The sequence below is a fragment of the Cherax quadricarinatus genome, chromosome 60, assembly GCF_038502225.1.
Source record: "Cherax quadricarinatus isolate ZL_2023a chromosome 60, ASM3850222v1, whole genome shotgun sequence".
Lineage (NCBI taxonomy): Eukaryota > Metazoa > Arthropoda > Malacostraca > Decapoda > Parastacidae > Cherax > Cherax quadricarinatus.
The window spans coordinates 8,796,078-8,809,668 of record NC_091351.1 but is presented as its reverse complement, the minus strand read 5'-3'; the positions used below and the strand labels follow the sequence as shown (position 1 = coordinate 8,809,668).

Here is a 13,591-nt window from a genome sequence, read left to right as displayed (position 1 = left end):
GGGAAGAGGACTGGGGGTGGAATCCCATTATGGTGTGTACTCACCTAGTTATGGTTGCAGGGGTCGATTCATAGCTCCTGGCCCCGCCTCTTCACTGGCCTCTGCTGTGTGTGCGTGTGTAGAATACATTTGTTTTAAGTTACTAAGCTGGGAGATATTGATATAAAGGACGTGGTGGGAAAGTTTGGGATGTACAAGGTGAAGACAGTGAATAAGTAGGTAAGTTTATTCAGGTATACATAAATACAGTTATATAGATTATCATACATAGCAGCATATGTATAGAGAACCTGGGATAACCCAAGAAAGTCACATGTAAGTAAACATTTGGACAATGGACATATTTTCTCGCAAATTTTTTGGTTCTGTGACCTTGATCACTTGTTTCGTATGTTAGATTGTTATTGAGTGGTAGCTACAGCAAGGTCAGGTACCAGGTTAATGGTGTAAGCACTGAGAATTGAAAGGGAATGAGTTAATAAACAGTTTAATGTCCACCACGTATTCATCCCGTTGACGGTAGTGGCTAGTTTATTGTGTACCCGTATCCATCATGTGGACGGTAGTGGCTAGTTTATTGTGTACCCGTATCCATCCTGTGGACGGTAGTGGCTAGTTTATTGTGTACCCGTATCCATCATGTGGACGGTAGTGGCTAGTTTATTGTGTACCCGTATCCATCATGTGGACGGTAGTGGCTAGTTTATTGTGTACCCGTATCCATCCTGTGGACGCTAGTGGCTAGTTTATTGTGTACCCGTATCCATCCTGTGGACGGTAGTGGCTAGTTTATTGTGTACCCGTATCCATCCTGTGGACGGTAGTGGCTAGTTTATTGTGTACCCGTGTCCATCCTGTGGACGGTAGTGGCTAGTTTATTGTGTACCCGTATCCATCCTGTGGACGCTAGTGGCTAGTTTATTGTGTACCAGTATCCATCATGTGGACGCTAGTGCCTAGTTTAATGTGTACCCGTATCCATCCTGTGGACGCTAGTGCCTAGTTTATTGTGTACCCGTATCCATCCTGTGGACGCTAGTGCCTAGTTTATTGTGTACCCGTATCCATCATGTGGACGCTAGTGGTTAGTTTGTGCACCCATATCCATCCTGTTGACGGTAATGGCTACCTGGAGTCTACCTGGAGGTTATTCCGGGGATCAACGCCCCCGCGGCCCGGTCCACGACCAGGTCTCCCGGTGGATCAGGGCCTGATCAACCAGGCTGTTACTGCTGGCCGCACGCAGTCCAACGTACGAGCCACAGCCCGGCTGATCCGGCACTGACTTTAGGTATCTGTCCAGCTCTCTCTTGAAGACAGCCAGGGGTTTATTGGTAATTCCCCTAACGCTTGGTGGGAGGCTGTTGAACAGTCTTGGGCCCCGGACACTTACGGTGTTTTCTCTTAGTGTACTAATGGCGCCCCTATTTTTAATTTGGGGTATTTCGCATCGCCTGCCCAGTCTTTTACTTTCGTAGGGAGTGATTTCTGTGTGCAGATTTAGGACCATTCCTTCCAGGATTTTCCAAATGTAGATTATGATATATCTCTCTCGCCTGGGTTACAGCGAGTTCAACTCAAGTGCTTCCAAACATTCCCAGTAGTTAAGGTGCTTGACAGAACTTATACGTGCTTGAGGTTCCTAAATCTGTATTCCCTGGAACGCAGGCGGGAGAGATACATGATTATATACACCTGGAAAATCCTAGAGGGACTAGTACCGAACTTGCACACGAAAATCACTCACTACGAAAGCAAAAGACTTGGCAGACGATGCAACATCCCCCCAATGAAAAGCAGGCGTGTCACTAGCACGTTAAGAGACCATATAATAAGTGTCAGGGGCCCGAGACTGTTCAACTGCCTCCCAGCATACATAAGGGGGATTACCAACAGACCCCTGGCAGTCTTCAAGCTGGCACTGGACAAGCACCTAAAGTCGGTTCCTGACCAGCCGGGCTGTGGCTCGTACGTTGGTTTGCGTGCAGCCAGCAGCAACAGCCTGGTTGATCAGGCTCTGATCCACCAGGAGGCCTGGTCACAGACCGAGCCGCGGGGGCGTTGACCCCCGGAACTCTCTCCAGGTAAACTCCAGGTAAACTCCAGGCAGTAAAGGATCTCTGTACATTCTCGAGATCTTCGATTTCACCTGCTTTGAACAGAGATGTTAATGTACAGCAGTATTCAAGCCTAGAGAGAACAAGTGATTTGAAAAGGATTCTCTATAAGTTTATTCTTTACAAGGACTACAATGCTGAGTTTACAGAATTTGGTTATTGTGTGGTTTACATGTAGTAAAATAATGATTACAGAGTGTACCACTAGAACACCTAGCATGGCTAGGCATTTCGGGCAGACTTAGTTTAATTCTTAATTTTAAAATATTACAAATTATGAGGTAAGTTGGTATTATGGCTAAGTGACTAAATACTAGTTTATGAGTTTAGCAATGTGAATGCTTTTGTTTTGGCACAGTACATAGTTTCAGTATTGGAGTATCACAAGATTCATTATTTTAAGATTGAGATTAACATTTCTGTTTATGGTCAAATGGGTGAGTGAGTGTAAGTGTGAACCACCAGGTGGTATTCGTGTAGTTAGTTGACGGGGTGTATCAGGGAGATAAGATGTTTTCTAATGGTAGTTTTGAAGGTGATGAATGTGTCTGCAGTTCTAGAGTTCTCAGGTAGGGTGTTCCAGATTTTAGGGCCTTTGACATACATTGAATTTTTGTAAAGGTTTAGTCGGAGACGGGGAATGTCGTAGAGATGTTTGTGTCTGGTGTTATGCCTGTGGGTTCTGTCACAACTATCAAGAAAGCGTTTCAGGTCAAGGTTGATATTGGAGTTTAAGGCCCTGTAGATATAGATTGCACAGTAGTAAGTGTGGATGTACTGAACAGGGAGTAAGTTTAGATCTATGAAGAGTGGGGGGGGGGTGTTGCCAGGGATGGGATTTAGTGATTATTCTTACTGCGGCTTTTTGTTGGGTTATTATTGGCTTTAGGTGTGTTGCTGCAGTTGATCCCCAAGCACAAACAGCATAGGTGAGGTATGGATAAATAAGTGAGTGGTATAGTGTGAGAAGGGCATTTTGCAGCACGTAGTATCGTATCTTGGAGAGGATCCCAACCGTTTTGGATACTTTTTTGGTTATGTGTTGGATATGGGTGCTGAAATTCAGGTTATTGTCAAGGTATAGGCTTGGCATCTCTCGTTTTGAACGTTCTCATTATCCATCCTATCATTTTCTTTGCACTTGTGATCATGGCACTGTTGTGATTCTTGAAAGTGAGATCCTCAGACATTACTACTCCCAGGTCCCTTACATTATTTTTCCGCTCTATTGTATGGCCAGAGCTTGTAGTATACTCTGTTCTAGTTATTATCTCCTCCAGTTTTTCCATAACGGAGTAGTTGGAATTTGTCCTCATTGAACATCATATTGCTTTCCGTTGCCCACTGGAAAACTTTGTTTATATCTTCTTGGAGGTTAACTGCGTCCTCAATAGATGACAGTCTCGTGCAGATCATCATCCGCATCATCGCAAAGGATGATACGGTGCTGTGGTGTATATCTCTGTCTATGTCTGATATGAGGATGAGGAATAGGATGGGGGAGAGTACTGTGCCTTGTGGAACAGAGCTCTTCACTTTGGCAGCCTCCGATTTAACTCTATTGACCACTACTCTTTGTGTTCGATTTGTTAGCAAGTTGAAGATCCATCTCCCCACTTTCCCAGTTATTCCTTTAGCACATATTTTGTGTGCTGTTACGCCATGATCACACTTGTCAAAGGCATTTGCAAAGTCTGTGTATATTACATCTACATTCTGATTTTCTTCCAGTGCATCCAAGGCCATATCTAGTGTTCCAGTAGTTGTGAGAGGCAGGAGCGACCTGCCCTGAACCCATGTTGCCCTGGATTGTGCAGTTTTTGGGAATCCAGGTGATTTGCAATCCTGCTTCTTAGCACTCTTTCAAAGATTTTTATGATGTGGGACGTTAGAGCTATTGGTCTATAGTTCTTAGCTAACGCTTTGCTGCCACCTATATGGAGTGGGGCTATATCCGTTTTTTTAAGTGACTGTGGAATTTCACCCATGTCAAAGCTCCTCCTCCATAGTGTACTTAGGGCACGTGAGAGGGGTTTCGTGCAGTTCTTAATGAATACAGAGTTCCACAAGTCTGGGCTTGGGGCTGAGTGCATGGGCATGTTGTCAACGGTTTTTTCAAAGTCTATCGGAGTTAGGGTAATGTCGGGAATCGGGCATACATTTATGGAGTTTTGAGGCTCATTCATGATGAAATCATTTGGGTCGTCGATCCTCAGACTGATTAGTGGCTCACTAAACACAGAGTCGTACTGGGATTTCAGTATTTCACTCATTTCCTTTTTGTCACCTGTGTAAGTCCCATCCTGTCTGAGTAAGGGCCCGATACTAGATGTGGTATTTGCCTTGATTTTGGTATATGAAAAGAAATATTTTGAATTTCTTTCAATTTCACTAATAGCTTTAAGCTCCTCCTGTCTCTCCTGGTTCCTGTAAGAGTCCTTTAACTTAAGTTGGATAGTTTTCACTTCCCTGGTCAGCACCTCCTTCCGTGTATTAGATATTCTAGTGCTCCTGAGGAGCTCAGTGACTCTTCGTCGTCTTCTGTAGAGGGAGCGTCTTTCTCCAGTTTACTCCTGCTCTTCTTCTTTCTTAGGAGAATATGCCTAGAACATGCTTCAGCTGCCAGGAAGTTGATTCCTTTGTGTACCCGTATCCATCCTGTGGATGGTAATGGCTGATTTATTGTATATCCATATCCCTCCTATGGACGGTAGTGGCTAGTTTATTGTGCATCCATATCCAACCTGTGGGCGGTAATGGCTAGTTTATTGTGCATCCATATCCATCCTATGGACGGTAGTAGCTAGTTTACTGAGCATCCATGTCCACCCTGTGGATTTTTTTTACATTCGTTGACTTCGTAAAGAACATATGAAGGGGAAGACTTGGGAGCGATGAGGCTGGTTCTGCAGATGAATGGAATATACAGCGAGTTGCTAAAATATGTCAAGTTTTTCATGAGGAAATGAGACTTAGGTCAGTGTATGTAGGAGAGAAGGGGACTACTTTTTTCCCAGCAAAATCTTGCATTAGATGAGATGTGTGATGTTACAATGGATGTTTAATGTGTTTAAGAAGTGGATGCTAGAGTGTTGGGTAGAGATGTGGGATGAAAAGATGACTCTGATATGAAGTGGGAGTTGACAGTGTCCCTATAGCAGCAGTGGTAACAGCAGTAGCAGCAGCAGCAACAGAAATGTTGTTCTAACAGTAACACACATACGCAGCGCTACACTAGATCCATACATGGCTTTAAGAAGAGTTATAATAAGCCTCTTTAGAGCAGGGAGAGAATGGATCTAGTAGCAACTAGCGAAGAGACGAGATCAGGAGCTATGAATCGACCCCTGCACCCACATATAGGTGAGTACATAACACTACCAACAGCAGCACAGTGCTATACATAGCACCAACAGCAGCAGCATTCGTTGCTACACGTAATAGCAGCAGCAGCAGCAGCGGCAACGCTTACGGTGCAGGGTAAGACACCTCAGCGACAGAAGCGTCTCAACAGTGAGAGGTGAAGGAACGCCACCGGCGGTGCAGCGAACCAGTCACAGCCACAGAACTCATTCCTTAGCTGCACCCATTCCACAGAGTTCACTCCACAGCAATACCTTCCCACACCGCCACAGCCGTACCTTCCCACACCACCACAGCCGTACCTTCCCATACACTACCACAGCCGTATCTTCCCATACACCACCACAGCTGTACCTTCCCATACACCACCACAGCCATATCTTCCCACACCACCACAGCCGTACCTTCCCACACCACTAGAGCCGTACCTTCACCAACCACCACAGCAATACCTTCCCACACCACCCCTATTCACCGTGTTTCAGTGGTTAACCTCAACTGCCTCTGTGAAACAGATTCCAAGCAACCTAATGAACCTAACGTGTGTGTGTGTCAGTGTAGAGGGCGCTCCTCAGCTACAGTGTGAATAAGACCGTAGAATCACTGCTTCGGGTACTGCACACAGTATCGTCTGCTCCTTCAAGGTATGTTTCATGGTGAATGTTGAGCGATTATCATCACTGTAGTTACTAACATTATCAGTCATCATAGTGAGCATGGTCATCATTATAACGATTATTATCGTTATTTATAATTATTATTATGTAAGTTTATTTAGGCACAGGTACACATTAGTACAATATTTATTTATTTATATATTTATCATTATTTGAAGAGGATACATAGTTGAACAGAAGAAACACAGTGGTTGAGTGTACATGCTAAAATCCCCTTGTATACAGAGTATTATGGGCAGCTTAAAATTAACTTAAGATTAACTAAGCAATGATATATTCTGTGGTAAAAATTACAGTAAACAAATTACAACATGAAGTACAAATGATTATTTCAGATAAGAAGGATTAAAGGTGTACATTTCTTTTTTTTTTTTTTTTTTTAGCCGGTATTCTCCTGGCCCGGGACTTTTCCAAGTGGTGGCCCGGCCTTGGCTCCCTCTTTAGGAAGTGTCTGAGACCTAAGTCTCCCATGGGAGGAGGCACAAGTACCTCCTCATCTTTGGGACCAACTGTCCCCAGGCCTAGTACATATTTGTAGCACATTAGATGAGTTACTGAGCTTTCAAGATAATGGAGTATTATATTAGGTAATGTAATTACAAAAAAAAAATAATTTGAAAGGGTCACAGGTTATATATTTATGAGATACAGTTAATTAGTATTTATTTAGTTTTGGGTGAGTAAGTGGTTTTTAAGACGTCTTGAAAAACAGGTAATGATTTTTGGGCCTTTTATCATACATAGTGTTAATTATCTAGGATAACCCAAAAACGTCAGAGAAACTGACTTATTTTATAAGAGTAGAGGTGTCAGACGCTAGTGTAGGTGGTGTTAGACGCTAGTGTAGGTGTTGTCAGACGCTAGTGTAGGTGGTGTCAGACGCTAGTGTAGGTGTTGTCAGACGCTAGTGTAGGTGGTGTTAGACGCTAGTGTAGGTGGTGTTAGACGCTAGTGTAGGTGTTGTCAGACGCTAGTGTAGGTGGTGTCAGACGCTAGTGTAGGTGTTGTCAGACGCTAGTGTAGGTGTTGTTAGACGCTAGTGTAGGTGTTGTCAGACGCTAGTGTAGGTGGTGTCAGACGCTAGTGTAGGTGTCAGACGCTAGTGTAGGTGGTGTTAGACGCTAGTGTAGGTGTTGTCAGACGCTAGTGTAGGTGGTGTTAGACGCTAGTGTAGGTGTTGTCAGACGCTAGTGTAGGTGGTGTCAGACGCTAGTGTAGGTGTCAGACGCTAGTGTAGGTGGTGTTAGACGCTAGTGTAGGTGTTGTCAGACGCTAGTGTAGGTGGTGTTAGACGCTAGTGTAGGTGTTGTCAGACGCTAGTGTAGGTGGTGTCAGACGCTAGTGTAGGTGTCAGACGCTAGTGTAGGTGGTGTTAGACGCTAGTGTAGGTGTTGTCAGACGCTAGTGTAGGTGGTGTCAGACGCTAGTGTAGGTGTTGTCAGACGCTAGTGTAGGTGGTGTTAGACGCTAGTGTAGGTGTTGTCAGACGCTAGTGTAGGTGGTGTCAGACGCTAGTGTAGGTGTCAGACGCTAGTGTAGGTGGTGTTAGACGCTAGTGTAGGTGTTGTCAGACGCTAGTGTAGGTGGTGTTAGACGCTAGTGTAGGTGTTGTCAGACGCTAGTGTAGGTGGTGTCAGACGCTAGTGTAGGTGTCAGACGCTAGTGTAGGTGGTGTTAGACGCTAGTGTAGGTGTTGTCAGACGCTAGTGTAGGTGGTGTTAGACGCTAGTGTAGGTGTTGTCAGACGCTAGTGTAGGTGGTGTCAGACGCTAGTGTAGGTGTCAGACGCTAGTGTAGGTGGTGTTAGACGCTAGTGTAGGTGTTGTCAGACGCTAGTGTAGGTGGTGTTAGACGCTAGTGTAGGTGTTGTCAGACGCTAGTGTAGGTGGTGTCAGACGCTAGTGTAGGTGTCAGACGCTAGTGTAGGTGGTGTCAGACGCTAGTGTAGGTGGTGTCAGACGCTAGTGTAGGTGTTGTCAGACGCTAGTGTAGGTGTCAGACGCTAGTGTAGGTGGTGTCAGACGCTAGTGTAGATGGTGTCAGACGCTAGTGTAGGTGTTGTCAGACGCTAGTGTAGGTGTTGTCAGACGCTAGTGTAGGTGTTGTCAGACGCTAGTGTAGGTGTTGTCAGACGCTAGTGTAGGTGTTGTCAGCCGCTAGTGTAGGTGTTGTCAGACGCTAGTGTAGGTGTTGTCAGCCGCTAGTGTAGGTGTTGTCAGACGCTAGTGTAGGTGTTGTCAGCCGCTAGTGTAGGTGTTGTCAGACGCTAGTGTAGGTGTCAGACGCTAGTGTAGGTGGTGTCAGACGCTAGTGTAGGTGTTGTCAGACGCTAGTGTAGGTGTCAGACGCTAGTGTAGGTGGTGTTAGACGCTAGTGTAGGTGTTGTCAGACGCTAGTGTAGGTGGTGTCAGACGCTAGTGTAGGTGTCAGACGCTAGTGTAGGTGGTGTCAGACGCTAGTGTAGGTGTTGTCAGACGCTAGTGTAGGTGTTGTCAGACGCTAGTGTAGGTGGTGTCAGACGCTAGTGTAGGTGGTGTCAGACGCTAGTGTAGGTGGTGTTAGACGCTAGTGTAGGTGTTGTCAGACGCTAGTGTAGGTGGTATCAGACGCTAGTGTAGGTGTCAGACGCTAGTGTAGGTGGTGTCAGACGCTAGTGTAGGTGTTGTCAGACGCTAGTGTAGGTGTTGTCAGACGCTAGTGTAGGTGTTGTCAGACGCTAGTGTAGGTGTCAGACGCTAGTGTAGGTGTCAGACGCTAGTGTAGGTGTTGTCAGACGCTAGTGTAGGTGTTGTCAGACGCTAGTGTAGGTGTCAGACGCTAGTGTAGGTGTCAGACGCTAGTGTAGGTGTTGTCAGATGCTAGTGTAGGTGTTGTCAGACGCTAGTGTAGGTGTTGTCAGACGCTAGTGTAGGTGTCAGACGCTAGTGTAGGTGTCAGACGCTAGTGTAGGTGGTGTCAGACGCTAGTGTAGGTGTTGTCAGACGCTAGTGTAGGTGGTGTCAGACGCTAGTGTAGGTGTTGTCAGACGCTAGTGTAGGTGGTGTCAGACGCTAGTGTAGGTGTCAGACGCTAGTGTAGGTGTTGTCAGACGCTAGTGTAGGTGTCAGACGCTAGTGTAGGTGGTGTCAGACACTAGTGTAGGTGTTGTCAGACGCTAGTGTAGGTGGTGTCAGACGCTAGTGTAGGTGGTGTTAGACGCTAGTGTAGGTGTCAGACGCTAGTGTAGGTGGTGTCAGACGCTAGTGTAGGTGTCAGAGGCTAGTGTAGGTGGTGTCAGACGCTAGTGTAGGTGGTGTCAGACGCTAGTGTAGGTGTCAGACGCTAGTGTAGGTGGTGTCAGACGCTAGTGTAGGTGGTGTCAGACGCTAGTGTAGGTGGTGTCAGACGCTAGTGTAGGTGGTGTCAGACGCTAGTGTAGGTGTTGTCAGACGCTAGTGTAGGTGTTGTCAGACGCTAGTGTAGGTGTCAGACGCTAGTGTAGGTGGTGTCAGACGCTAGTGTAGGTGGTGTCAGACGCTAGTGTAGGTGGTGTCAGACGCTAGTGTAGGTGGTGTCAGACGCTAGTGTAGGTGGTGTCAGACGCTAGTGTAGGTGTTGTCAGACGCTAGTGTAGGTGGTGTCAGACGCTAGTGTAGGTGGAGTCAGACGCTAGTGTAGGTGTTGTCAGACGCTAGTGTAGGTGTTGTCAGACGCTAGTGTAGGTGGTGTCAGACGCTAGTGTAGGTGGTGTCAGACGCTAGTGTAGGTGGTGTCAGACGCTAGTGTAGGTGGTGTCAGACGCTAGTGTAGGTGGTGTCAGACGCTAGTGTAGGTGGTGTCATACGCTAGTGCAGGTGGTGTCAGACGCTAGTGCAGGTGGTGTCAGACGCTAGTGTAGGTGGTGTCAGACGCTAGTGTAGGTGGTGTCAGACGCTAGTGTAGGTGGTGTCAGACGCTAGTGTAGGTGGTGTCAGACGCTAGTGTAGGTGGTGTCAGACGCTAGTGTAGGTGGTGTCAGACGCTAGTGCAGGTGGTGTCAGACGCTAGTGCAGGTGGTGTCAGACGCTAGTGCAGGTGGTGTCAGACGCTAGTGCAGGTGGTGTCAGACGCTAGTGCAGGTGGTGTCAGACGCTAGTGTAGGTGGTGTCAGACGCTAGTGTAGGTGGTGTCAGACGCTAGTGTAGGTGGTGTCAGACGCTAGTGTAGGTGGTGTCAGACGCTAGTGTAAGTGGTGTCAGACGCTAGTGTAGGTAGTGCCAGACGCTAGTGTAGGTGGTGTCAAACACTAGTGTAAGTAGTGTCAGACTCTAGTGTAAGTGGTGTCAGACACTAGTGTAGGTGGTGTCAGACCCTAGTGTAGGTGGTGTCAGACGCTAGTTTAGGTGGTGTCAGACGCTAGTGTAGGTAGTGTCAGACACTAGTGTAAGTAGTGTCAGACTCTAGTGTAAGTGGTGTCAGATGCTAGTGTAGGTGGTGTCAGACACTAGTGTAGGTGGTGTCAGACGCTAGTGTAGGTGGTGTCAGACGCTAGTGTAGGTGGTGTCAGACACTAGTGTAGGTAGTGCCAGAAGCTAGTGTAGGTGGTGTCAGACGCTAGTGTAGGTGGTGTCAGACGCTAGTGTAGGTGGTGTCAGACGCTAGTGTAGGTGGTGTCAGACACTAGTGTAGGTGGTGTCAGACGCTAGTGTAGGTAGTGCCAGAAGCTAGTGTAGGTGGTGTCAGACGCTAGTGTAGGTGGTGTCAGACGCTAGTGTAGGCAGTGCCAGACGCTAGTGTAGGTGGTGTCAGACGCTAGTGTAGGTGGTGTCAGACGCTAGTGTAGGTGGTGTCAGACGCTAGTGTAGGTGGTGTCAGACGCTAGTGTAGGTGGTGTCAGACACTAGTGTAAGTAGTGTCAGACTCTAGTGTAGGTAGTGTCAGATACTAGTTTAGGTGGTGTCAGACACTAGTGTAGGTGTCAGACACTAGTGTAGGTAGTGTCAGATGCTAGTGTAGGTGGTGTCAGACACTAGTGTAGGTATCAGACACTAGTGTAGGTAGTGCCAGACTTTAGTGTAGGTAGTGTCAGATTTTAGTGTAGGTGTCAAACGCTAGTGAAGGTGTTGTCAGACGAGTGGAAGTGGTGTCACACGAGCCTAGGTGGTGTCAAACGAGCCTAGGTGGTGTCAAACGAGTCGAGGTGGTGTCAGACTAGTGGAAGTGGTGTCATACGAGTCGAGGTGGTGTCAAACGAGGGTAGGTGTTGAAGGGTGTTGTTCAACGCTCCGCTGTTGTTCAGCTCAACAAACAGTGGTTAACGGTTAACCTTGGTGATGTGGCCTACATCCTCTGAATAAACAGAGGTGCCCTCCCATGAGCCCATCTCCCGTTTTCTGTTGCCTAACGCACACACACACACACACACACACACACACACACACACACGGGGCCAGGAGCTACGACTCGATCCCTTCCAGACGCAACATGCACTTACACAAAATAAAATATGCGTTAATTACCCTAATGAGTTGTTTAACGACTCTTATCATCGCTGTAAATCATCGATAAGTTCGGTAAATTCGTTCCACACAACCAACATTTCCTTTTCTCGTTTAATTCCGTTACGTTGAACAAACTGCGGAAGTAATGAAATATATTCCGGATTTTTTTTTTCCGCTTTGAGGTCAGATGTTGATGAGATACACTCAGACATCAATTACTGTTTTTTCTGTTCATTTATCATATTCACCGCTGGTCAAATAAGGTTAATAATCTTGTTTTTTTATGATTTACAGCCAGTAACCCAGGAAAGCCAACGTGGCTTACTTCCGTTAGGGTTCTTTGATCCTCTTCCCCAGGATGCGACACACGAGAGTCGGTTACCTGTGGGTGACCTGCAGGAACTTAATGCTAAGTGAATAGAGGAAACAGGTGTAGGGGAATTACCAGCAACGTCTCCACTCGTTCCGGGATCGCACCCGGATGCTTCAGATGTGAGCCGAATTCGTTACTACTTGTGTCACAATTCTTCGCTCGTACCATGAATGAATTTTGAACAGGAAAAGAAGGAAATGTGAGGTAGAACGTCTAAAAACAGCGACTTGACTGTTTACAAGACCCACTGGTTATTTTGACCGGGTTATTGGAGCGAGAGTTACATTATTACGTAGTTTCTGAATTATTTCTACCATTATTACTACTACTATTATGCTTGCTACCCCGTAGCTCACTGGTAGCACTACTATTATTGTTACCCCATAGCTCACTGGTAGCGCTACTATTATTGCTACCCCGTAGCTCACTGGTAGCACTACCATTATTGTTACCCCGTAGCTCACTGGTAGCGCTACCATTATTGTTACCCCGTAGCTCACTGGTAGCGCTACCATTATTGCTACCCCGTAGCTCACTGGTAGCACTACCATTATTGTTACCCCGTAGCTCACTGGTAGCGCTACCATTATTGTTACCCAGTAGCTCACTGGTAGTGCTACCATTATTGCTACCCCATAGCTCACTGGTAGCGCTACCATTATTGTTACCCCGTAGCTCACTGGTAGCACTACCATTATTGCTACCCCGTAGCTCACTGGTAGTGCTACCATTATTGTTACCCCGTAGCTCGCTGGTAGCACTACCTTTATTACCCCGTAGCTCTCTGGTAGCGCTACCATTATTGTTACCCCGTAGCTCACTGGTAGCACTACCATTATTACCCCGTAGCTCACTGGTAGCGCTACCATTATTGTTACCCCGTAGCTCACTGGTAGCATTACCATTATTGCTACCCCGTAGCTCACTGGTAGCACTACCATTATTGTTACCCCATAGCTCACTGGTAGCACTACCATTATTGCTACCCCGTAGCTCACTGGTAGCACTACCATTATTGTTACCCCATAGCTCACTGGTAGCACTACCATTATTGCTACCCCGTAGCTCACTGGTAATGCTACCATTATTGTTACCCCGTAGCTCACTGGTAGCACTACCATTATTACCCCGTAGCTCACTGGTAGCGCTACCATTATTGTTACCCCGTAGCTCACTGGTAGCGCTACTATTATTGTTACCCCGTAGCTCACTGGTATCACTACTATTATTGTTACCCAGTAGCTCACTGGTAGCACTACCATTATTACCCCGTAGCTCACTGGTAGCACTACCATTATTGTTACCCCGTAGCTCAGTGGTAGCGCTACCATTATTGTTACCCCGTAGCTCACTGGTATCACTACTATTATTGTTACCCAGTAGCTCACTGGTAGCACTACCATTATTACCCCGTAGCTCACTGGTAGCACTACCATTATTGTTACCCCGTAGCTCAGTGGTAGCGCTACCATTATTGTTACCCCGTAGCTCACTGGTAGCGCTACCATTATTGTTACCCCATAGCTCACTGGTAGCGCTACCATTATTGTTACCCCGTAGCTCACTGGCAGCACTACCATTATTACCCCGTAGCTCACTGGT

At 46.6% G+C, this 13,591-nt stretch overlaps 1 protein-coding gene across 1 annotated transcript in view; it reads left to right on the top strand.

The window, feature by feature from the left end:
- The first annotated feature begins 4,770 nt into the window (after nt 1-4,770).
- The window catches only part of LOC128694494 (uncharacterized), a 59,805-nt gene continuing 50,984 nt past the window's right edge, over nt 4,771-13,591 (top strand). The window contains exon 1 of the mRNA XM_070097916.1: nt 4,771-6,124. The gene's annotated coding sequence lies outside the window, so the exon portion shown is untranslated. The remainder of the gene's footprint in view (nt 6,125-13,591) is intronic.